Source organism: Papaver somniferum, unplaced genomic scaffold (assembly GCF_003573695.1).
Source record: "Papaver somniferum cultivar HN1 unplaced genomic scaffold, ASM357369v1 unplaced-scaffold_10, whole genome shotgun sequence".
Taxonomy (NCBI): Eukaryota; Viridiplantae; Streptophyta; class Magnoliopsida; order Ranunculales; family Papaveraceae; genus Papaver; species Papaver somniferum.
The window spans coordinates 8,210,500-8,228,993 of NW_020618825.1; positions in this window are offsets into that span (position 1 = coordinate 8,210,500).

Sequence of the window (18,494 nt, forward strand, 5' to 3'; positions counted from 1 at the left end):
ACGGTTGGATTCCCGGTCCCCGCGGTTGGCGGCCTACCGAGAATGGTAAGCCGCGCGAATCTCCTCCTGTTCGCTATGGAGATTTCTTCCCCTGGCGTCTGAACTTTGCGGGCATGAATTTTCCTTATGCCCTGGACGTCATAGAGGGAGACGAGGAGGATGGTTCCGGTGCTATACTCCCACCGAAGAATATCTCAGATGCTCAGGTATGCAGATTCTAGCTGCGCTTCTTTTTTAGAACTTCCATCAGACGGGAAAAATAATTCTTTTTGCGGTGTTGGTTTCAGGTATTGAAGAAGAAAAAGATTAGGCCGAAGCAGTCTTCTACTACGGTGATGGGCGAGGTTGAGGCCCAAGAAGAAGTTACTAGTCCAGTGAACGAAGAGTTTGCTGAGGACGAGATTACAGATGGGGAGGAACGTACTGGTACCTCCCCTATCAATGCCGGAGAAGAGGTCTTCGCTGGTCACGCTGGTGATGAAGGAAGGAACAAAGTTGTGATGGCTGATGACGTTGTCATTGGGGATGTTTCCGTCCCTGCTGGTGATGTCGCGGATACCCTTCCCACTTCTCAAGAATTTTCTTTTGATCGAATGTATTCCACGGGGGAGTTTTTTGACGAAGCCCTCGATTTTCCCGAGGACTTCTCTTTACTTTCCCCCAATGATGATTGGGATGTTCTTGGTGGTGATGGTAATGGGGATGCTACTGTAGAAGATGTTGGTGCGGAGGAGCCTGCTGTGCATGTAGGCGCGGAGGAGCATGCTGAGGGGGTCGAGTCAGAGAAGGGAAAATCTGTCGTTGACGCGCCCGCCGATAGTCTTCCCCAGTCGCCGACGTCTGAGGGTGAGGACGCCATCATGGATTGGTTTAAGGAAAAGAATATTCTGTTTGTCTCTCATCCCGCTCCTGTGGTCGCTGGGGAAAAGGAATCCACCGCGTATACCCGTCGCATGATGGAGATGTCTTCAAAGGCGCAGGTGTCTGAAGCCTGGGGAAAAAGGTTGACTGTTCCCGAAGCTACCCTCGTGCCGGAGCCTCCTACTTCCGTTGCCGATATGATGGCCATCGCCGACGGGTATCAATATGGCTTTCCGCAGCAGCGTGTGCTTGAGGTAAATTTTCGTACACACTTCTAAGTGACGATCAGACGCTTCGGTGAAATAATGTTGTTATCTTGATGTGTAGATGATGAGGAGCGAGCATTGTAACCACGTGCTGTATCAGTTCTTCAAAGCGAAATCTCTGAAGCTCGAGGCTAAGCTTCGTCATCGAGAAAAGGAATTGTCTGCGGCTGAGGTGGAAATTGAAGAGCTGAAGAAAAGCCTTAAGGAAAAAGAAAAGCTGGGTGAAGCAGAGGCTGATCTTCGGTCAGAACTTGTTACAGTGCGCGCGGAGTTAGAGCAAACTCGTAGCCAAGTTTCCGCTTTCACAGGTTTGGTTCTTTTCCCTCGCCGTATGTCGTCATTCTTTTATCTCTTAGTTGTTCTGTCTGAGTCTCCCCACCCTATCTCCAGTGGGTGGCGTCCCCGAGCTGATATGGCTTCGAAACGAAAGAGTTCGGCAAAAATCTCGTATTAGAGATTTGGTTGAGAAAATTAAGAGTGAAGCTAAGAAATGGGATGCTCGGGCTGAGGTATGGCGCGCGCGGCATGTTCAGATGGTCGACATGCAAAATATGTACAACCATGATCGTGCTTTATTTAATGGCACACTGCTGTGGACCCGTGATTGTCTGCGAGAAGCCCGTGAGCGCACTTCCCTGTTGGAATCTAGGATTCAGCGGTTGGAAGAAGAATTACAGACGGCTCGATCCATTCCTCTTTCAGGGGTCCAGGATAATATGCTCTGTCTTGTCAGAGAAAGAGATAACGCTCGTGCTGAAGTCTACGCTCTCAGTAATGCTCTTTCCGCGTCTCGTTCCGACGTAGCTCGTCATGCTGAGTCTGAGAGGAATCTCGAAGTGTGCATGTACAGACTCAGCAAAGGGGTCTCAGAGATAAATAAAGAGGTCGACCACCTTCGTCATGTGGACTCGATGAAGCAGGTAGAATTAGATGCCTGTCAATTTACTCTCACCAACCTTCAACTAGACTATAAGAAATTATCCGCGGAATATGATCATCTTGATGAAGCGCGAGATGCGGTTGTTAATGAGTATGAAGAGGCTTCGGCTTGTGTCGAAGATATAATCCCATTTCATCGAGTGTGACCTTGTCTTTTTTCTATGCTAACTCCGTGGTGTTGTCTTTTTCAGAGCTCGAGGGACGCCTTCGCGTCACAAATGAAAAACTTGAAAAGGCTCAATCGTCCTTAGCGCAGCAGGAAGAACAGACCAATCACTTCAAGAATTTAGCAGCAACCCGCGAGGAGGCCGTTGGTGCTGCTTCTGGAGAGGTGAATCGGCTATCTTCGTTATTATCCCAAGCCCAACAGCGGACAACAGTTATTAAACACAGGGCTCGTTGTCAATTGGCTGAGGAGACGAACAAGATGCTGGAGAGGATAAAACTTGGCCTAAGGAATGAACATGGTCTCGTGAAGAACTATCCTCGTCGTCCCGTTCCTTCTGCCTTACCAAGCTCCTCGGGCCCTTCTTCTGGTGGGAGCGTCCCATCAAGTCTTTGGAATAATCCTGCCGATGGGGCCGCCACTTAGATAGAGATTGCAGCAATTGTAGGATCCGCGGCATCATTATACTTTTTGTAATTATGTAACAAGGATATTTTTTGCTGATGATCCTGTAAAAGGAATATTTTTTGATTGTGTATCCTTGGCTTTGGCTTTTCACTTCTTGTAATCACCCTTTATGAAATGAATCCTCTCTTGATATACCTACAATGTCGTTTTATTTTTATTTTAAGTATTCGTGAAAAATCAAAACAAAAGTTTTTAAGTGTTTTTGAGTGCGATCCTGAAGGAAGGTACCTTCGTGATCGTCTTGAGACCTGTCACCCCGCTGGCGAATCCTGGGCCAGAGGATTCCCAGACGGTGGGGGCCGGGGAAACGTTCTAGGATATGGGATTAAAATATTTACGCACCCATTCCGTCGACCCGTTGCCTTAAGATTGGTTGGGTATCTCTTTCTGCTGGGTGCCTTCCCCCTGGTCTTACACTTATGGACACTGATGGGGGAGCCCTGAGAGATTGTAGATTAACTACTTTCCCCAATATTGTAGGTAGATTCCACTGACTTGATAATTTGAAAACTTGTTTGATTGATAAGTTGAGGTCTGCAATCCCTCTTCCAGAGATAGAAACATGCGGAGCGGTCAGGCTCCCTTCTTCTTCTGGTACACTCCAAGCAGATTCAAATCTGCGTTGCTTCTATGGGAAGTATGGTTTGAGCCATTTAGCATTCCAAGGATGCCGGAGGACATCGCCTTTTAGATTACGAAGGTAGTAGGAACCGTTACCCGCAATGTCGTGGATCATAAAAGGTCCTCCCCATGTAGGTGCTAACTTTCCCCATTTCTTTTCTTGCTGATACCGTGGGATTGTTCTCAACACATACTGTCCCTCTACAAAATTCCGTAGTTTTACCTTTTTGTTGATAATTTTCCATCTTTTGCAATGCTACTTCCCTTCTTCCTTCCAAGTCGTCCAACCTTTCTAACATCATATCTGTTGTGAGGTTTTTCTCCCAAGCTTCGGTCTTCGTGGTTGGCATGAGGATTTCCGTAGGTATGACTGCTTCAGCTCCATAAGTTAGAAGAAACGGGGATTCCCCGGTAGCGGATCTTTGTGTTGTCCTGTATGCCCATAAGACATTGTGCAGTTGTTCGCACCATCTTCCCTTATGCTCGTCTAATTGTTTTTTGAGTATAAGGGCGAGGGTCTTGTTGGTAGCTTCCGCTTGTCCGTTGCTTTGAGGGTATAAGGGGGTGGACTTGTTCTTTCTTATTTTGAAGGTGTCGAAGAGCATGTCTACATTTTTTCCCTGTAATTGCTTACCGTTATCAGATACAATTTCCGCAGGTATACCAAATCTGCAAATGATGTTCTGGAATATGAAAGTGAACACATCCGCGTCTCTGATCCTGGCCAAGGCCTTAGCCTCCACCCATTTACTGAAGTAGTCCGTGGCTACTATCAAAAATCGTCTCTTCCCTGATCCTTCGATGAAAGGCCCTACGATGTCTACGCCCCATTTTGCAAATGGCCACGGGCTATCGACAGAGTTTAACATTGTTGCCGGCGCGTGGATTTTTTTCGCGAAGCGCTGACATTCTTCACATCGTCGGGACATCCTCGCAGCATCTTGTATCATGGTCGGTCAGTAATATCCTTGCGTTTTTGCCTTGTCAGCCAGTGATCTCATGCCGCTATGATTCCCCGCGTCACCATAGTGGATATCATTTAGAATTCGATGCCCCTCTCTCCGGGACAAGCAGCGTAGTAATGGTCCAAGGAAGGATTTTCTATACAGGACCCCCTCCCGAAGATCATATCTTCCCACTTTCGAGAGCATCTTCCTAGCTAGTTTCCGATCCGCAGGTAAGCTTCCTTTTTCGAGAAAGGCTTGTATTGTCACCCTCCAGTCATCTTCGTTGCTGAAGTCTTCGTCTTGATTTGCTCTTGACAGGATGTCTTCTTCATCAAAGTCATTATGGATGTCTTCTCCTACCTGGTCTTCGATATTTTCTTCCATCACATCTTGATTGGTAGCGAAGGAGAATTGAGATGCAATCGAAGGCTCGTATACCCTTGCTATTTTAATAGCTTCGGCATTTTTATCCCTCAGCATAGATGATATATATGCCAGGGCATCCGCGTGCCTGAGGTCCCTTCTGCATAAGTGCCGGAACTTAATGTTCGGGATTTGTGATGCCAATGTTTGGACCAAGGCCATGTAAGCTGAAAGAGTGTCATCGTACACATTATACTCGAGCCCAATTTGCCGTATGACAAGCTGCGAATCACTTGTCAGCCTTACATCGGTTACCCCCATCTCTATTATTATACATAGGGCATGTACGACAGCTTCGTATTCAACAATGTTATTGGTATGCTCTTTGAATTCCAATCTAAGTGCCTGTATAATCCTTTCTCCAGTTGGGGTGATAATGACAATACCTATTCCTGCTCCTTCCTTATTTTTAGATCCGTCGACAAAGACTTCCCATTGTCTATGACTCGCAGGTTCGAGGATATCCATTGGATCCTTGATTTCTTCCTCGGCTTCTGGTATTCCCTTAATCTCTTCGTCGTTGTCTAGGGGGAGGTCTGCTAAGAAATCTGCCAGCACTTGGGACTTCTGAGAATGTTGAATTTCATGAATGATGTTGAATTGGTCCAGATGGGTATTCCATTTGGCTATTCGGCCCACTTTTCCCGTGCTTTTGAGGACTGCTTCCAATGGTGCTTTGCATGGTACCCTGACGAGGTGAGTTAGGAAGTAGGTTCTCAGTTTTTGGGTAGCCCATACCAGTGCGAGGATGAGTTGTTCAATCTTAGTATAATTTCTTTCCGCGGAATTGAGTGTCTTGCTGACGTAGTAGATAGGCTGTTCTACCTTTGTATTGGTCTTGACTAATACCGCGCTGACTGCGTCCTCTGTTGCTGCTATGTACAGTGCCAAAACTTCATCAGGGTCTGGTTTCTGCAGGATTGGGATTGAAGCTAGATGTTCTTTGATTTTTTGGAATGCTTCCTCGCATTCAGCAGTCCATTCGAACCTGCTCCCTTTTTTAAGAATATTGAAGAAATGTTTGCATATGCCCTCGGGTTTTCCCGTTGAATTTCTTCAAGTCGAGCGTGTTTCTCGATAATTATTCGGAGATCTCCTTCTGTCTTGGGCACGCTCCCGTGAATTTCAACAAATAGGGGACTCATTCGGTCTAAGCCCCATTTATAGCAGTTGATGCTTACCACTGGGTCCACGCTCCCTATGGCTTGGCAGATCTTATGCCATCTGTGTGTGTATTCCCTCGTGGTTTCCTTGTAGCCAATTGCTAGTGAAAAGAGCTTATCCATCCCGGTGTTTACAGTCTTGTTGTACATGTATGTTCTTAAGAATTTCTCTTCGAGTTGGTCATATGAGTGGATGGAGTTTGGTGGCAGATTATCAAACCATGATAACGCCGATCCCTTCAATCTTGATGGGAAGTATCTACAGAGTACGGCGTCGTTCTGACCCCATCTAGCTAAGACACGGTTGTAGTACCGAATATGTGCAGCAGGGTCGCTGGATCCATCATAGCATTCGAACGTCGGGACAGGGCATTTCAGTGGAATAGGGGTGTTGGCCAAGCGATGCGTTAGGGGCGTGGAGTTAGATTCTCTCATGACCTCCTCTAACCTTCCCCCACCTTGTTTATTTTTTAATTGCCTGATCTCTGCCATCATCTCATCTCGTAGTTCCTCCATTGCGCGTTGGTGCTCTAAATTCTTCCGCTCATTACCGTCTGACTCTCCATCGTCATAATCCGGGTCGGATACGCTACGTCTCCTTGTCACGTCTTCATTAGCCGCTAGGACGACTCTACAGTCTTGGTTTGGCTCTGGTGCTTTGGAGCTTGCTTCATCAAGTTGTTGGCTGGTCTTCGTGCTTAGAGCAATCCGCTCCTTTAAATCTTGATTTTCTCTGGCCAACAGATCTACAGCTTCTGCGTAAACCTGCTGGTTCTTCCTCAGTTCCTCAAGCTCAGCCATTAGTCGGTGTGATTGGTTGGACCCCTGATTGGGAGTCCCAGCGCGTGCCGCTACAGCCGTGGTACCGCCCTCCTCCATGGTCTGTACTAAAGGTGGCAGGGGATCAGCTTCGGTTGCTGGTGTTTCCAAATTGGAGTGAGCGCCCCTCTGCGGTGCCAGAGCAGCCGGTATGGTTTGATTCTGATTATTTGTTAGCGGCATTCCAAAGGTTAGCAGGTGCGCGGGTTGGAATGTTCGGGATTCATCCACCCTTTCTCTTGGTTGATTAAGTTGACTCATGGCGAAGGTATTGCTAGCCTCCGCAGCCTTCGGAATTACCGCAGCCTCCCCGTATTTTATCGTTGCTGCTCTGAGAGCCGCCGCTGCAACTGAATTAGCGTTCATGGGTGAAGTGATTTCTGCAGTATCTTGCCTTCGATTGGTCACTTTAGTTTTATCTCCTTTCTGCTTGCTTCGGGTGATGATCGGGGTTGTCCTGGGCGTTTCTTTTGACAAAGCTTTGGATTTTCCTGCTTCCTGCGTCTTTTCCATCACGTGCCCTTTTGTTGATACTGAAATCTCGCGTAAACTTGCCTTCTTTACTCACAACACGTTCTCTCTGCATAAGTTATTTCAAACAACAGAAACGGGAATATCCGCGTGAAGCTGGTTAGTTGGCGAAATACAATTTTTCAAGAGGGAATTAATACCCTACGGGTTAGAGTTTTATTAAAAGCGATCCTTAGTATAAAAACTACGAAAATTGTAAATCCGATGAATTAGAACAATAACCCGCTTAGAACAGTAACTCTTATTGAAGACCAAAGGTGGGTTTTTGAACATAATACAGTTGACGAATGATCTATACGGTCCGAGCTGATAAAATCAGAGCAATCATATGCCAAATTAAAATGAAATCACAGGACAAGATAAATCTTTTACCGGGACGAAGTCCCTGTTTCTAGCGCCAAATTGTGAGCACACGAACCACGTGCGTGTCCGAACGCTCACAATCAATCTTTAACATCTAAGGAGATTATGGTGATGGTACCCTGGTGTTGATTCATTGGCTCAAAACCTTCGGGTTTATCATGGCCTCCTCCAACCACTCCAGGCGTGGCATTTGTGCATGAGATCTAAGTATTAAGGAAAACAAAACACATAAGCAAACACGTGTGGAGCTAAATGAATGTAAAGTGCTGAAATGTAAATAAAACCAAGGTTTACGTGGTTCAGCACTAAGGCCTACATCCACGGGATTTGTTGTTCTACTATGTTCTTCACGGTTACACGAACAGTTGAATGATTTTTGGGGTTTACATGTTTCTCTCCTCTCAGGGATTAACCTACCTTTGCTATTTCTCTCTCTCTCTCTCTTTCCTTCCCTTCCTGATATTTTTTCCTCCTCTTTCCTCTTGGTGGAGATTGGGTATTTATAAGGTTAGAACGTGGGTCCCATCTCTGAAGACCGTTGGAACCTTATCTTCTCGTGTCCTTGCGTCCATCGCGCGGAGGTCTGCGTTTCCCCCTTGATCCCGCAGAGGCATCCTCGCTCGTTCCACAGGTTGGTCGACACGTACACTGCTCGGAGTGTTTAATGTGGGTAGTTGAGGGGTCTGCTCGTGTCAGACAAGTGTCCTCTGCCCCTGTCAGTCCGTGTCAGCTAACTTTCTCTCCACCGTTGATCTTGGATTCTCTTTTGGGGATGAGATAAAGTAACTCCTCGGGGTTTATTTGGTGTTTCGTGACCCATCATGTTTCGATGTTTTTGGCCTGCATGCTTTCCACGTGCCTCTTTATATACACGTGTCTGATAGTGAGATATATGTGTACACAAAAACCATATCTAAGAATTCAACCTGGTACCGGAAGGCCAATGTCAATGCCTTCTTTCTAGTTATCAAATTTTCCCAATCAAGAGCGAAAAAAGTGCCGAAGACAAAAAATCAGAAGATACAACCAACACGAAAACAATTAATATACCTATCTAATGTTGAGATTCTACATATACTTGCATATAACGTTATTTACCAAGTAAACATACACCAAAGGGTTGTCACTTCCAATCCTAGTAAATTATAAAAGGGAATGAGAGAGCAGCAGCTTACATCCAAGAGGTGTTTTTCTTCAAACAGGAGGTGGTCAAATAACTAACATTTGGGATAGAAACTGTCTAACCAACTGCCAACCACTGCCTCCACCTCCACAGGCCAACCCTGGACAACTGGTTGATGCCTTAATAAACAGTACCACCAACAACTGGGATTAGCATGCCACTGAGGATCAGCTCTATTTAAACCCAATGGACACTCTCTAAAACAGGTAAATACATTGTCAAAAGTGGTTACTCCCTCATCATACATCTAGCAATGCCCAATATACCACACAACAAGTCCAAATGTACGAAGCTTGAGCTTGACTGTCATCCTAAAATCAAAATGTTTCTCTTGAAAGTGAAGCATCACAACTTTGGAGCTTTTACATGAAATGCAAACGGTAACATCCTACATTTGCATACACTGACTTACACAACCAGAATCAGCAGCACACATTCTATTCATATGTACAGAGGCAGTAGAAACATGGACTAAATTCTCCACACACCTGAGCAGGGATCCAAAACTGTACGATCTTCTTCCCCACCACCTCCAACCACACCATCATCCTCATCAACACCTTTTATAGAACACCATACCACAATTTTCGAGACCACCATGGTATCCTTCTTTAAAGCTGGACCACCTTTGTAGCGGAAACGTAAGCACTGCAACTGGACACCGGATACCATCGAATAATCTTGGATTCTGGCTCAAAGAAACTGGTGCATATCCTCAAAGGAAAAACACAATCACCATGGAATATCATCCCGTTGATCGACATGAGAATTGTAGGTGTTTCCACAAAACCAGGCGACGCATCAATATAGAGATGGGAACCAGCCATCTGATGCCGTAGCAACCAAATCTGCATCAGACTCAGGACAGCCTGTTAGATTTTCAGCTCCTAAATAACTACTAACTTAACCATAACAATGATACAATCACCTTTCTTAAAATAATTGATTATCTTAAGAAAAAATGATTTATATGAAAACTGTTTGGCAAGCATATCTCGTAACACATAGTACAAACACATACAAATAAATATAAGAATTATTTTTTATATATAAAGGATCTTTGAACAAACATGATAATCACATCATAAGCATAGTTGCGTTAGGAAGGATACCTGACGATGCCATTTGATTGAATCCAAGATGTCCTCCAAGAACACCCTTTGAGCAGAATACTTCAAGAACTCTAAGTTTCTCCTTCTTGACCTTTTATGTAATGAAATAATAATAATTCATGAACCCTATTCTGATGATTATAGAGTTCCTTTTATAGGTAGAAGGAGGACCAAGGTTCATAGGATTTAAAATTTTCATTTAATCTCGATCATCCATTAAGGAAGAGAGAATATGAAAAGACCCCAATATTGTAACCAACATGTTTAGCAATATTCATGAATAACCAAGTTATTACATGGCCCAAGAGGATATTTCATATGTGTAGAAATATTCTTACATTCTCCCACTGGACCATGTGATAATCTATTTAACGGTTAATCGTAGAAAAATATAAGTGCACATAATTGCTAAAAAAATATAATCGTTAAACGTAATACCTCAACTAATAAAATTACTTATGTGAGTCATGGCGGTGGCACATTGTCTTTCTATCAACGTGTTCCCTTCCATGTACCACAACACAAGCCACTTACTCAATCCGGCCTTAAATAGGGATATCATAATGGTCCAGTAATGTCTTCAAAATAAAACAATTTATGTAACATTCATCGAATAACATAAAAGTATACTAAAGTGGATCCAGAAATAAGTTCAGAATAGTAACAATAATAAGATCTCAATAAGTGTTCAAACATAAGTAAAAGTCTAAGTGAAACTAATTGTTTGTTACTCCCTAAAGACCCATGTTTCCAACATGTTCCAAAAAAGGCTTGGGAGGTAACGCATTCGTAAATGCATATGCAATCATAAGTTTTGTGCCTATGTGTTCAATGAACAACTTTTTCATCTGAACAACTTGTTTCACGCATAGGTACTTTCGATCCATGTGTCTTGAACCCTTAGTATATCTAGCGTACTTTGAAAAAAATACTGCTGCGGCATTATCACAGTAAGTTTCACTGGTGCGGAGGAAAAATTTAGGTCTCCAAACATTGAGATGAAGTTCCGCAACCATGAACATTGATTTGTAGCCTCATAACATGCTACAAATTCAGCTTCCATTGTTGAGCCAGTGAGAATAGACTCTTTTGCACTTTTCCATGATATTGCTCCTCCAGCTAATAGAAAAAGATATCCAAAAGTGCTCTTTCGAGTATCATTACATCCTATGAAATCAGAATCTGAATAGCCAACCAACTCAAAATTGATCTAACTTCGTAAATGTGAGACGATGATCCTTCGTGCCTTGCGTTAGGATTAAAGCCTTAGGATTAACCTCACAAGACACTAATAGTTCTTTGGATCAACGTAGAACTAAAGAAAACAGAAATAAGATGCACTAAACGAAACAAAGAAAGACACAAGATTTAACGTGGTTCGGCAATATGCCTACGTCCACAAAAGACTATAATCAACTCTTATTATAGAACGAATTACAGAGAATAAACCACAACTATGACCAGCATGATGTTGTTCACAAACCCCAAACAATTATCTATGAACAAAACATTCTAAACCCTAAAATTCTCTAATGCTGAGAATTCTTCTCTAAACTGTTGTGTGTCTGTGTTTCCCTAAGACTTGTACGCCTATTTATATAGGTTACAAACTTGTCTTCCAAGTATATGAGTTATACTAGGAAACCTAAACATTGCTAAGAAAGGAAACCGTGTGTTTAACTAAAACAAGAAACCTCTAGCTATACCAAAATAAGGAACCACCTAGATGATTCTAGAAAATTCTGGAACCTTCCTAAAACATCGACAATTCTAACAATTCTCCACCTTGCCGATGTTTCCACCAAATTGAGCTTGATCTTCACAAGTTAACCGTAGCCTCTAATGCCCCTAGGGCCTTAACAACGAGCAGCATTGATCAAGCTGAGACACCTCTCAAAATTGACCCTCGGAACGACTTTCGTTAACATGTCTGCTGGATTATCTTCAGTATCAACCTTCAATAGTTATACTAATCCTTTATCAACCACTTCTCGAACTCTATGATAACGAACATCAATATGCTTGGTGCGTGCATGATAAACTTGGTTCTTAGCTAAATGAATAGAACTTTGACTATCACAGTTCACAACAACACTCCGTTGTATAATCCCCAAGTCTTTAACTAAACGACGAAGCCATAACGCTGCCTTAACAGCCTCCGTAACAGCAATATACTCTGCCTCCGTAGTAGACAAATCCACGATTGGTTGTAACATAGACCTCCAACTGATAGGTCCTCCACTCAATGTAAAACAATACCTCGAAGTAGAACGACACTTATCTCTATCACCCGCATAATCAGAATCAAAAAATCCACAGACTTTCAAGTTCTTCTCCTTCTCAAACACTAAACCAATATCCAAGGTCCCTTGAAGATATCTCAAAATTCCCTTCACCGCATACCAATGTTCTCTCCCAGGATTCGCCATATAACGACTAACTAAACCAACAACATGTGCAATATCCAGACGAGTACAAACCATAGCATACATCAAAGAACCAACCGCATTAGCATAGAGAACCTTTGACATAAACTCCTTCTCCCCAGTTGTAGTAGGACACAACTGTTTTGATAACTTAACTGTAGGCGGTATTGGAACACTAATATCTTTGGTGTTATGCATTCCAAAGCGACGAAAAACCTTCTCAAGATAGGATTTCTGAGTAAGACATAACTTCCCCTTAGATCTATCTCGAGTAATCTCCATACGCAAAATCTTCTTAGCTGGACCCAAATCCTTCATCTCAAACTCTAAACTCAATTGCTTCTTTAAAACATCAATTTATGACTTGCTCTTTGAATCTATGAGCATGTCATCCACATAAAGTAAATTATAAACAAAATTTCCATCTGGAAACTTCTTAAAGTACACAGACTGATCGTATTTACTACGAGTATACTTTTGCTGCAACATAAACGTATCAAACTTCTTGTGCCATTGTCTTGGCGATTGATTCGAACCATAAAATGATTTCTCAAGTCGATACACATAATCTTCCTTACCAGCAACTTTATAACCAATGGGCTGTGACATGTAAATGTCTTCCTCCAAATTTCCATGCAAGAATGCTGTCTTGACATCTAATTGCTCGAGCTCTAAGTCAAACTACGCCACAAATGCTAAAAGGACTCGGATAGAAGCGTGTTTAACAACCGGAGAGAAAACTTCATTATAATCCACACCTTCCCTTTGTGCATATCCTTTAGCCACTAACCTTTCTTTGTGTCGTACACCACTAACCATACCCTTGGAATCTGGAATTCCATCCTTTACCGTATAGACCCACTTGCACCCGATCTTCTTTCGACCCTTAGGCAACTTAACAAGTTCCCAAGTGCAATTATTGCGAAGAGACTTCATATCCTCATCCATGGCTGTTTTCCACTCAATGGCATGAGTATTACTCATTGCCTCCTCAAAGGTAAACGACTCATCCTCAAAAACAGATAATGCGTAAGACGCATACTCATCAAAACTATAACGGGTTGGTGATGAGTGCTAAAAAGTGCATATTTCTATATCTTTTTGTTGGCAATTAACTCATCTTTTGTGCTATAATTCTCCATTTTATCCCATATTCTGTATTTTCATTGTTTTCAAGAATAAATACTTGCTTAATTAATTTTGTATTTTTAGGTTCTAAATAAAGTTTGGATGGAATTACAGAGCGGAAAGAGCAGAAAAGTGGTGGAAGCCGATAGGAATCACGCAAGGAAGTCGCGAGGAATGTTTTGCACAAGACCAAAAGGCTACAAATGGGCTTAACAAGGAAGAATTGTTCTTAAAGAAGATATGGGCTTGGCATACCCAAGGCCCAAAACCCTTACCCAAACCCATTTCCAATATCCATAGCCCACTTCTCCTGTAGCCGTCAGATTGGATCATCTCAGCATCCTACGGTCGCCTCATCGTCGTGCATCAAAATCTGAAGATCCTGCTTCACACTACAGCACCTAACTCTAATCTGTGCCATTAATTTTGATGTATTATACATCCAACGGTCGCTACAAGCTCCCTTCTATCTCGCCGTCAGATTGATCTATCAATTCCACATCCAACGGCTGAGTTTCGCAAATCATCAAGCTTGCTATCCCCGCCACACACCCAAGCACCTAATACCTATACCCATCAACCAAACACTCCCCTCCTTCTTCTCCATCGACTTCACCTCCCTCACCCCCGTATGCAGAACCACTCCCCATCGCCTGCACCACCATCATCACCTCCACCACCTTTCTCAACCACTCCACAACCAAACCAACTACAACCCATCTCCTTTCCCATCATTTCCCTATCTCTCTACCTATCTATTTCATCAATCTCTCTTCTTTTCTTTCTCTGAAACCCTAGGAGAGAAATTGATGAATTAGGTCGAGTTAGAAAAGCAATTGGAAGGCATGGAGAGGAGCAGGAGAGTCAGAAGAAGAATGGGTTGACGCATGGAGTAGTTATCATTCCATCAAATTAGGTAAATCAGTAACCCTAATTTCTCTGATTTGGGGGAAATTATTGTAACCCTAATTGAGTTCTTGTAACTATAAATAGATGTTGTAGGTGTGTGTAAAAGATATGCCTGGGCTAGCCAGTGCTTCACCCAAGAGGACTGGAACAACCAGTGCCTCAAGGGTTAGTTCTTAGTTTAAATTATTTTGTAAATTTCAATTGTATTTGTCCCATCCATGCTCTGATCTTGTTGTGCTTGAACTGTCTAGGATTGAATATCCTTTTAGGTTGTTAAAACACTAAGCAAGCTTCTCTGCGGGTAGTTGCAGTGTGAGAGCCCCAACTACTACTAGGATTAGATTCATCTTAGTGTTATTAATAATCTTTCTAGACCAACCCTTAGATGAACAGCCGGCTTTGAACCGCAACTGTCATCTAGTTAATCAGTGAGCCTAGAAGCTCACTGATAACTAACAAGGGATAAGAACATAGTTGGAGGACTTAGCTTAGGTGGAGAGGGGAATCCAAGCCCTAGTTTCCAAAACTCACTTTCATCCAAAAATCCTTCACTGTTTAGTTTGTTCAATATTTGTTGTTTCATGTCCTGTTAGTGTCTTGTTTAATTCTGTTAGTTCAATTCACTGTTAGTTTTCATATCCTTGTTTAGTTAGGTCATTTAGTTTAGAGAATTAGCTTAGGAAACTTCAACTCACACCCTAGTCCCTGTGGATTCGACCCGTATTTGCACAAGCTACAATCGACACCGTGCACTTGCGGTTAACAAGTAGGCTTCCTCTTTGCTCTTATTTTCTTACATCCTTTAAAGCCTACCAAGTTTTTGGCGCCGCTGCCGGGGACTGGTGCTGTGTAGTTGAAAGAAAAAAAAAAATTGTGCTCTTGCTTTTATGTTTTCAAATTTAGCTGTAATTTAGTTTAGTTTAGTATAACTGTTTGTAGCTTAGGGTAACTGTTTTAGCTGTAACTTAACTTAGCTATATTAGTGTAACTGTCTTTACCTGTAACTTAGCTGTAACTTTAGCATGTAACTGTAGTACTGCATCTCCTGCATCTGCATACCTGCATCATCTGCATTTTAGCTGTAACTTAGTTCTGCATTCATATTGCATTTGCATCTGTTTCTGCCATCATAACTTGCATTCCTGCATCCTTGATCTGCAGCCTTGCTACATCTGTAGCATTTACCTGTGGCTTTGCTCATTGCACCTGTAGCCTAGCACCTGTAGCCTCATAAACCTTGCCAACTACAGCTGCAAACTGCACTGCTTTATGCAGTTTTCCTTTTTTTTCCCTGCCTTTTCTGTGTACTGATCACACACAATGAGTGTCAGGTAGTTGGTGCTGCTGCTGTTTGTCTTCTGTTGCTGTGGAGTTGCTGCTGCTGGTGCTGAGCCTCTGGTGCTCTTGCTGTTGTTGCTGCAGCTGTGCTGCTACTCTTTCTTCTTCTTCCTACTTGCTGCTGTGCTGTGGCTGAACTGATGCTGCTGCTGCTGTCAACTCCTGCTTTTGCTACAGCCATCCTCTGGTGCTGCTGCTGTTTTCTGTGTTGCTACTGCTGCTGTCTTGCTGCCTCCTGCTGCTGCTTCTTCTTCTTGTTGTTGTTGCTGATGAGCCTCTGGTGCTCTTGCTGAAGTTGTTGTTGCTGTGAACCAAGCCCAACTGGGCTGTGCAACTGCAATTACTGAGCAGCTGGGCTGTGCTAACTAGTAAGCCTAAACCCATCAGTAAACCCAATTTTTGGGCTTGTAATTTTAAGACTGAATGCTGAGCTTGTAGTTTAAGCTGAACTGTGGGCCTGTATTTAAGCTGAACTGTGGGCTTATTTTGTTTCTGAACTGTGAGTTTCAACCCTGAAATTTGAATTTCTGAACTCTGGGCTTGACCCAATTGGAAAAACAATTTTTAAGCCCAACTGGGCCTCGAATTTTGGCTAAACAGCTAGCCCAAAACCCAACTGAAACTTAACTTCTGGGCTTGGTTTACCAAACAGTTGGGCCTCGTACTCAAACTATAAGTTGTCAGCTGGGCCTTTTTCCCTAAAAACCAAAATTTTCTTTTTCCCTGAAGACCAAAATTTTTCTTTTTCCCATCAAAAACCAAATGTCTCCCGACAAAACCAAATTTTTCCCAAAAAGTCCAATCCCATTAAAAACCAAATTTTCTTGTATAGAATCTAGTAGATAGTTTCTCAGTTAAATCTTTTGTTTCTTTTGTACATATTTTGCTAATTCAATGTGACTCTTAACTGAAATATGTTGGATTTTTTCCTTGAATAACGGAGTTCTAATTTTGCTTTCGCCGTCAAATCGGGTATTCTCTTTCCTTTTTCTCTACTCAGCATAATCCTCTTCGTATGTTATAATTCTTTTCATATTTTGAAACATTGAGGACAATGTTTAGTTTAGGTTTGGGGGTATGGTATCGATACCACGATCACATGTTATAATTGAAAACAGAACTCTTTCTTTTTGAAAAAATTGAAAAAAAAAAAAATGAAAAATGAAAATAAAAAAAATAGAAAATGATAAAAAACATAAAAATGGAGCTCATCTATCTTGAAATGTTGACTCTTGTGCATGTATGTAAACATAAGGATTCTTAGTCTAGATATTTAGGCACCCTGATTCTAGCACAATTCACATGTGATAAGAAACTTGCACACGCACAATCTACCAATACATGTATAGCCTCGATCTTCAAGGTGTTTGATAGGAAGTTAGATTGCCAATTACTTTAGAATACTGAATGAGACTTGACTAGCTTGTTCTTTGGTTGGCTGGGATAGAAGTTGGAGGATACGTTAAGAAAAGCAACCATAGAATTTGACCGGATGCATTCGATAAGGGCCACCTCTTGCTAACAGTCATGTAATTATGTTTTTCTTTTTGTTCATGTATCAAAAGTGTCACCATGTTCTAAAGATCAAAGTTATTTCCTCAAAAAAAAAAAAATCAGAAAAACTCAGAAAAATCAAAAAAATATTAAAAAAAAAAAATCAAGTATTTATTTATTCCATGTTTTGTCATGTTAAATACAATAGTTCTCTCTTGTTCCAAAAATAAAAGAGAGTAATCAATGTAAATAAGAGTCATGTAAAGAGTCATCTTTTTGTTGTAAATAGTCTTGTAATAAGCAAGGAGGGTGCAACCATCGATGTATAACGCGGGTAAACTGAAATATCACCAACTCATTGGGTGAACATTCACAATTCTCTTAAAGCCGGACAGCTAGCTTGGCTTAAAATTCGGTTCTTAGCCTAAAAACTATCTCTTGGTGATTAGTAGTCATAACTTCAGGTCATTCTAGAAACATGTGTATATACACTTTACACTCTTATCACGTGTCTTTAGTTGTTATCAGTGCTAGGATTGTGCCTTTGATAGCTAGATTGACATCTCCATTTTGCTGTGAGCTTCTACTGTCTTGCACATGTCACATTTCATGGAATCTGAGCTTATATTTTGTCCTAGAACTTTGTAGGTACGTTCTAAGCAAACCTTCACGAGACTTCAACTCGTCCACTAGGGACACTTAGTGGTTTAAAAGGCTTAGTGCATACGCTAAATGCATTCGAGAGACCAGCGACAGTGGTATAGGTAGGATTTCCTTAGTTTTGTTTTACTTGAGGACAAGTAAAATTCAGGTTTGGTGGTATTTGATGAGTGCTAAAAAGTGCATATTTCTATATCTTTTTGTTGGCAATTAACTCATCTTTTGTGCTCTAATTCTCCATTTTATCCCATATTCTGTATTTTCATTGTTTTCAAGAATAAATACTTTTCTTAATTAATTTTGTATTTTTAGGTTCTAAAAAAAGTTTGGATGGAATTACGGAGCGAAAAGAGCAGAAAAGTGGTGGAAGCCGATAGGAATCACGCAAGGAAGACGCGAGGAATGTTGTGCACAAGACCAAAAGGCTACAAATGGGCTTAACAAGGAAGAATTGTTCTTAAAGAAGATATGGGCTTGGCATACCCAAGGCCCAAAACCCTTACCCAAACCCATTTCCAATATCCATAGCCCACTTCTCCTGTAGCCGTTAGATTGGATCATCTCAGCATCCTACGGTCGCCTCATCGTCGTGCATCAAAATCTGAAGATCCTGCTTCACACTACAGCACCTAACTCTAATCTGCGCCGTTAATTTTGATGTATTATACATCCAACGG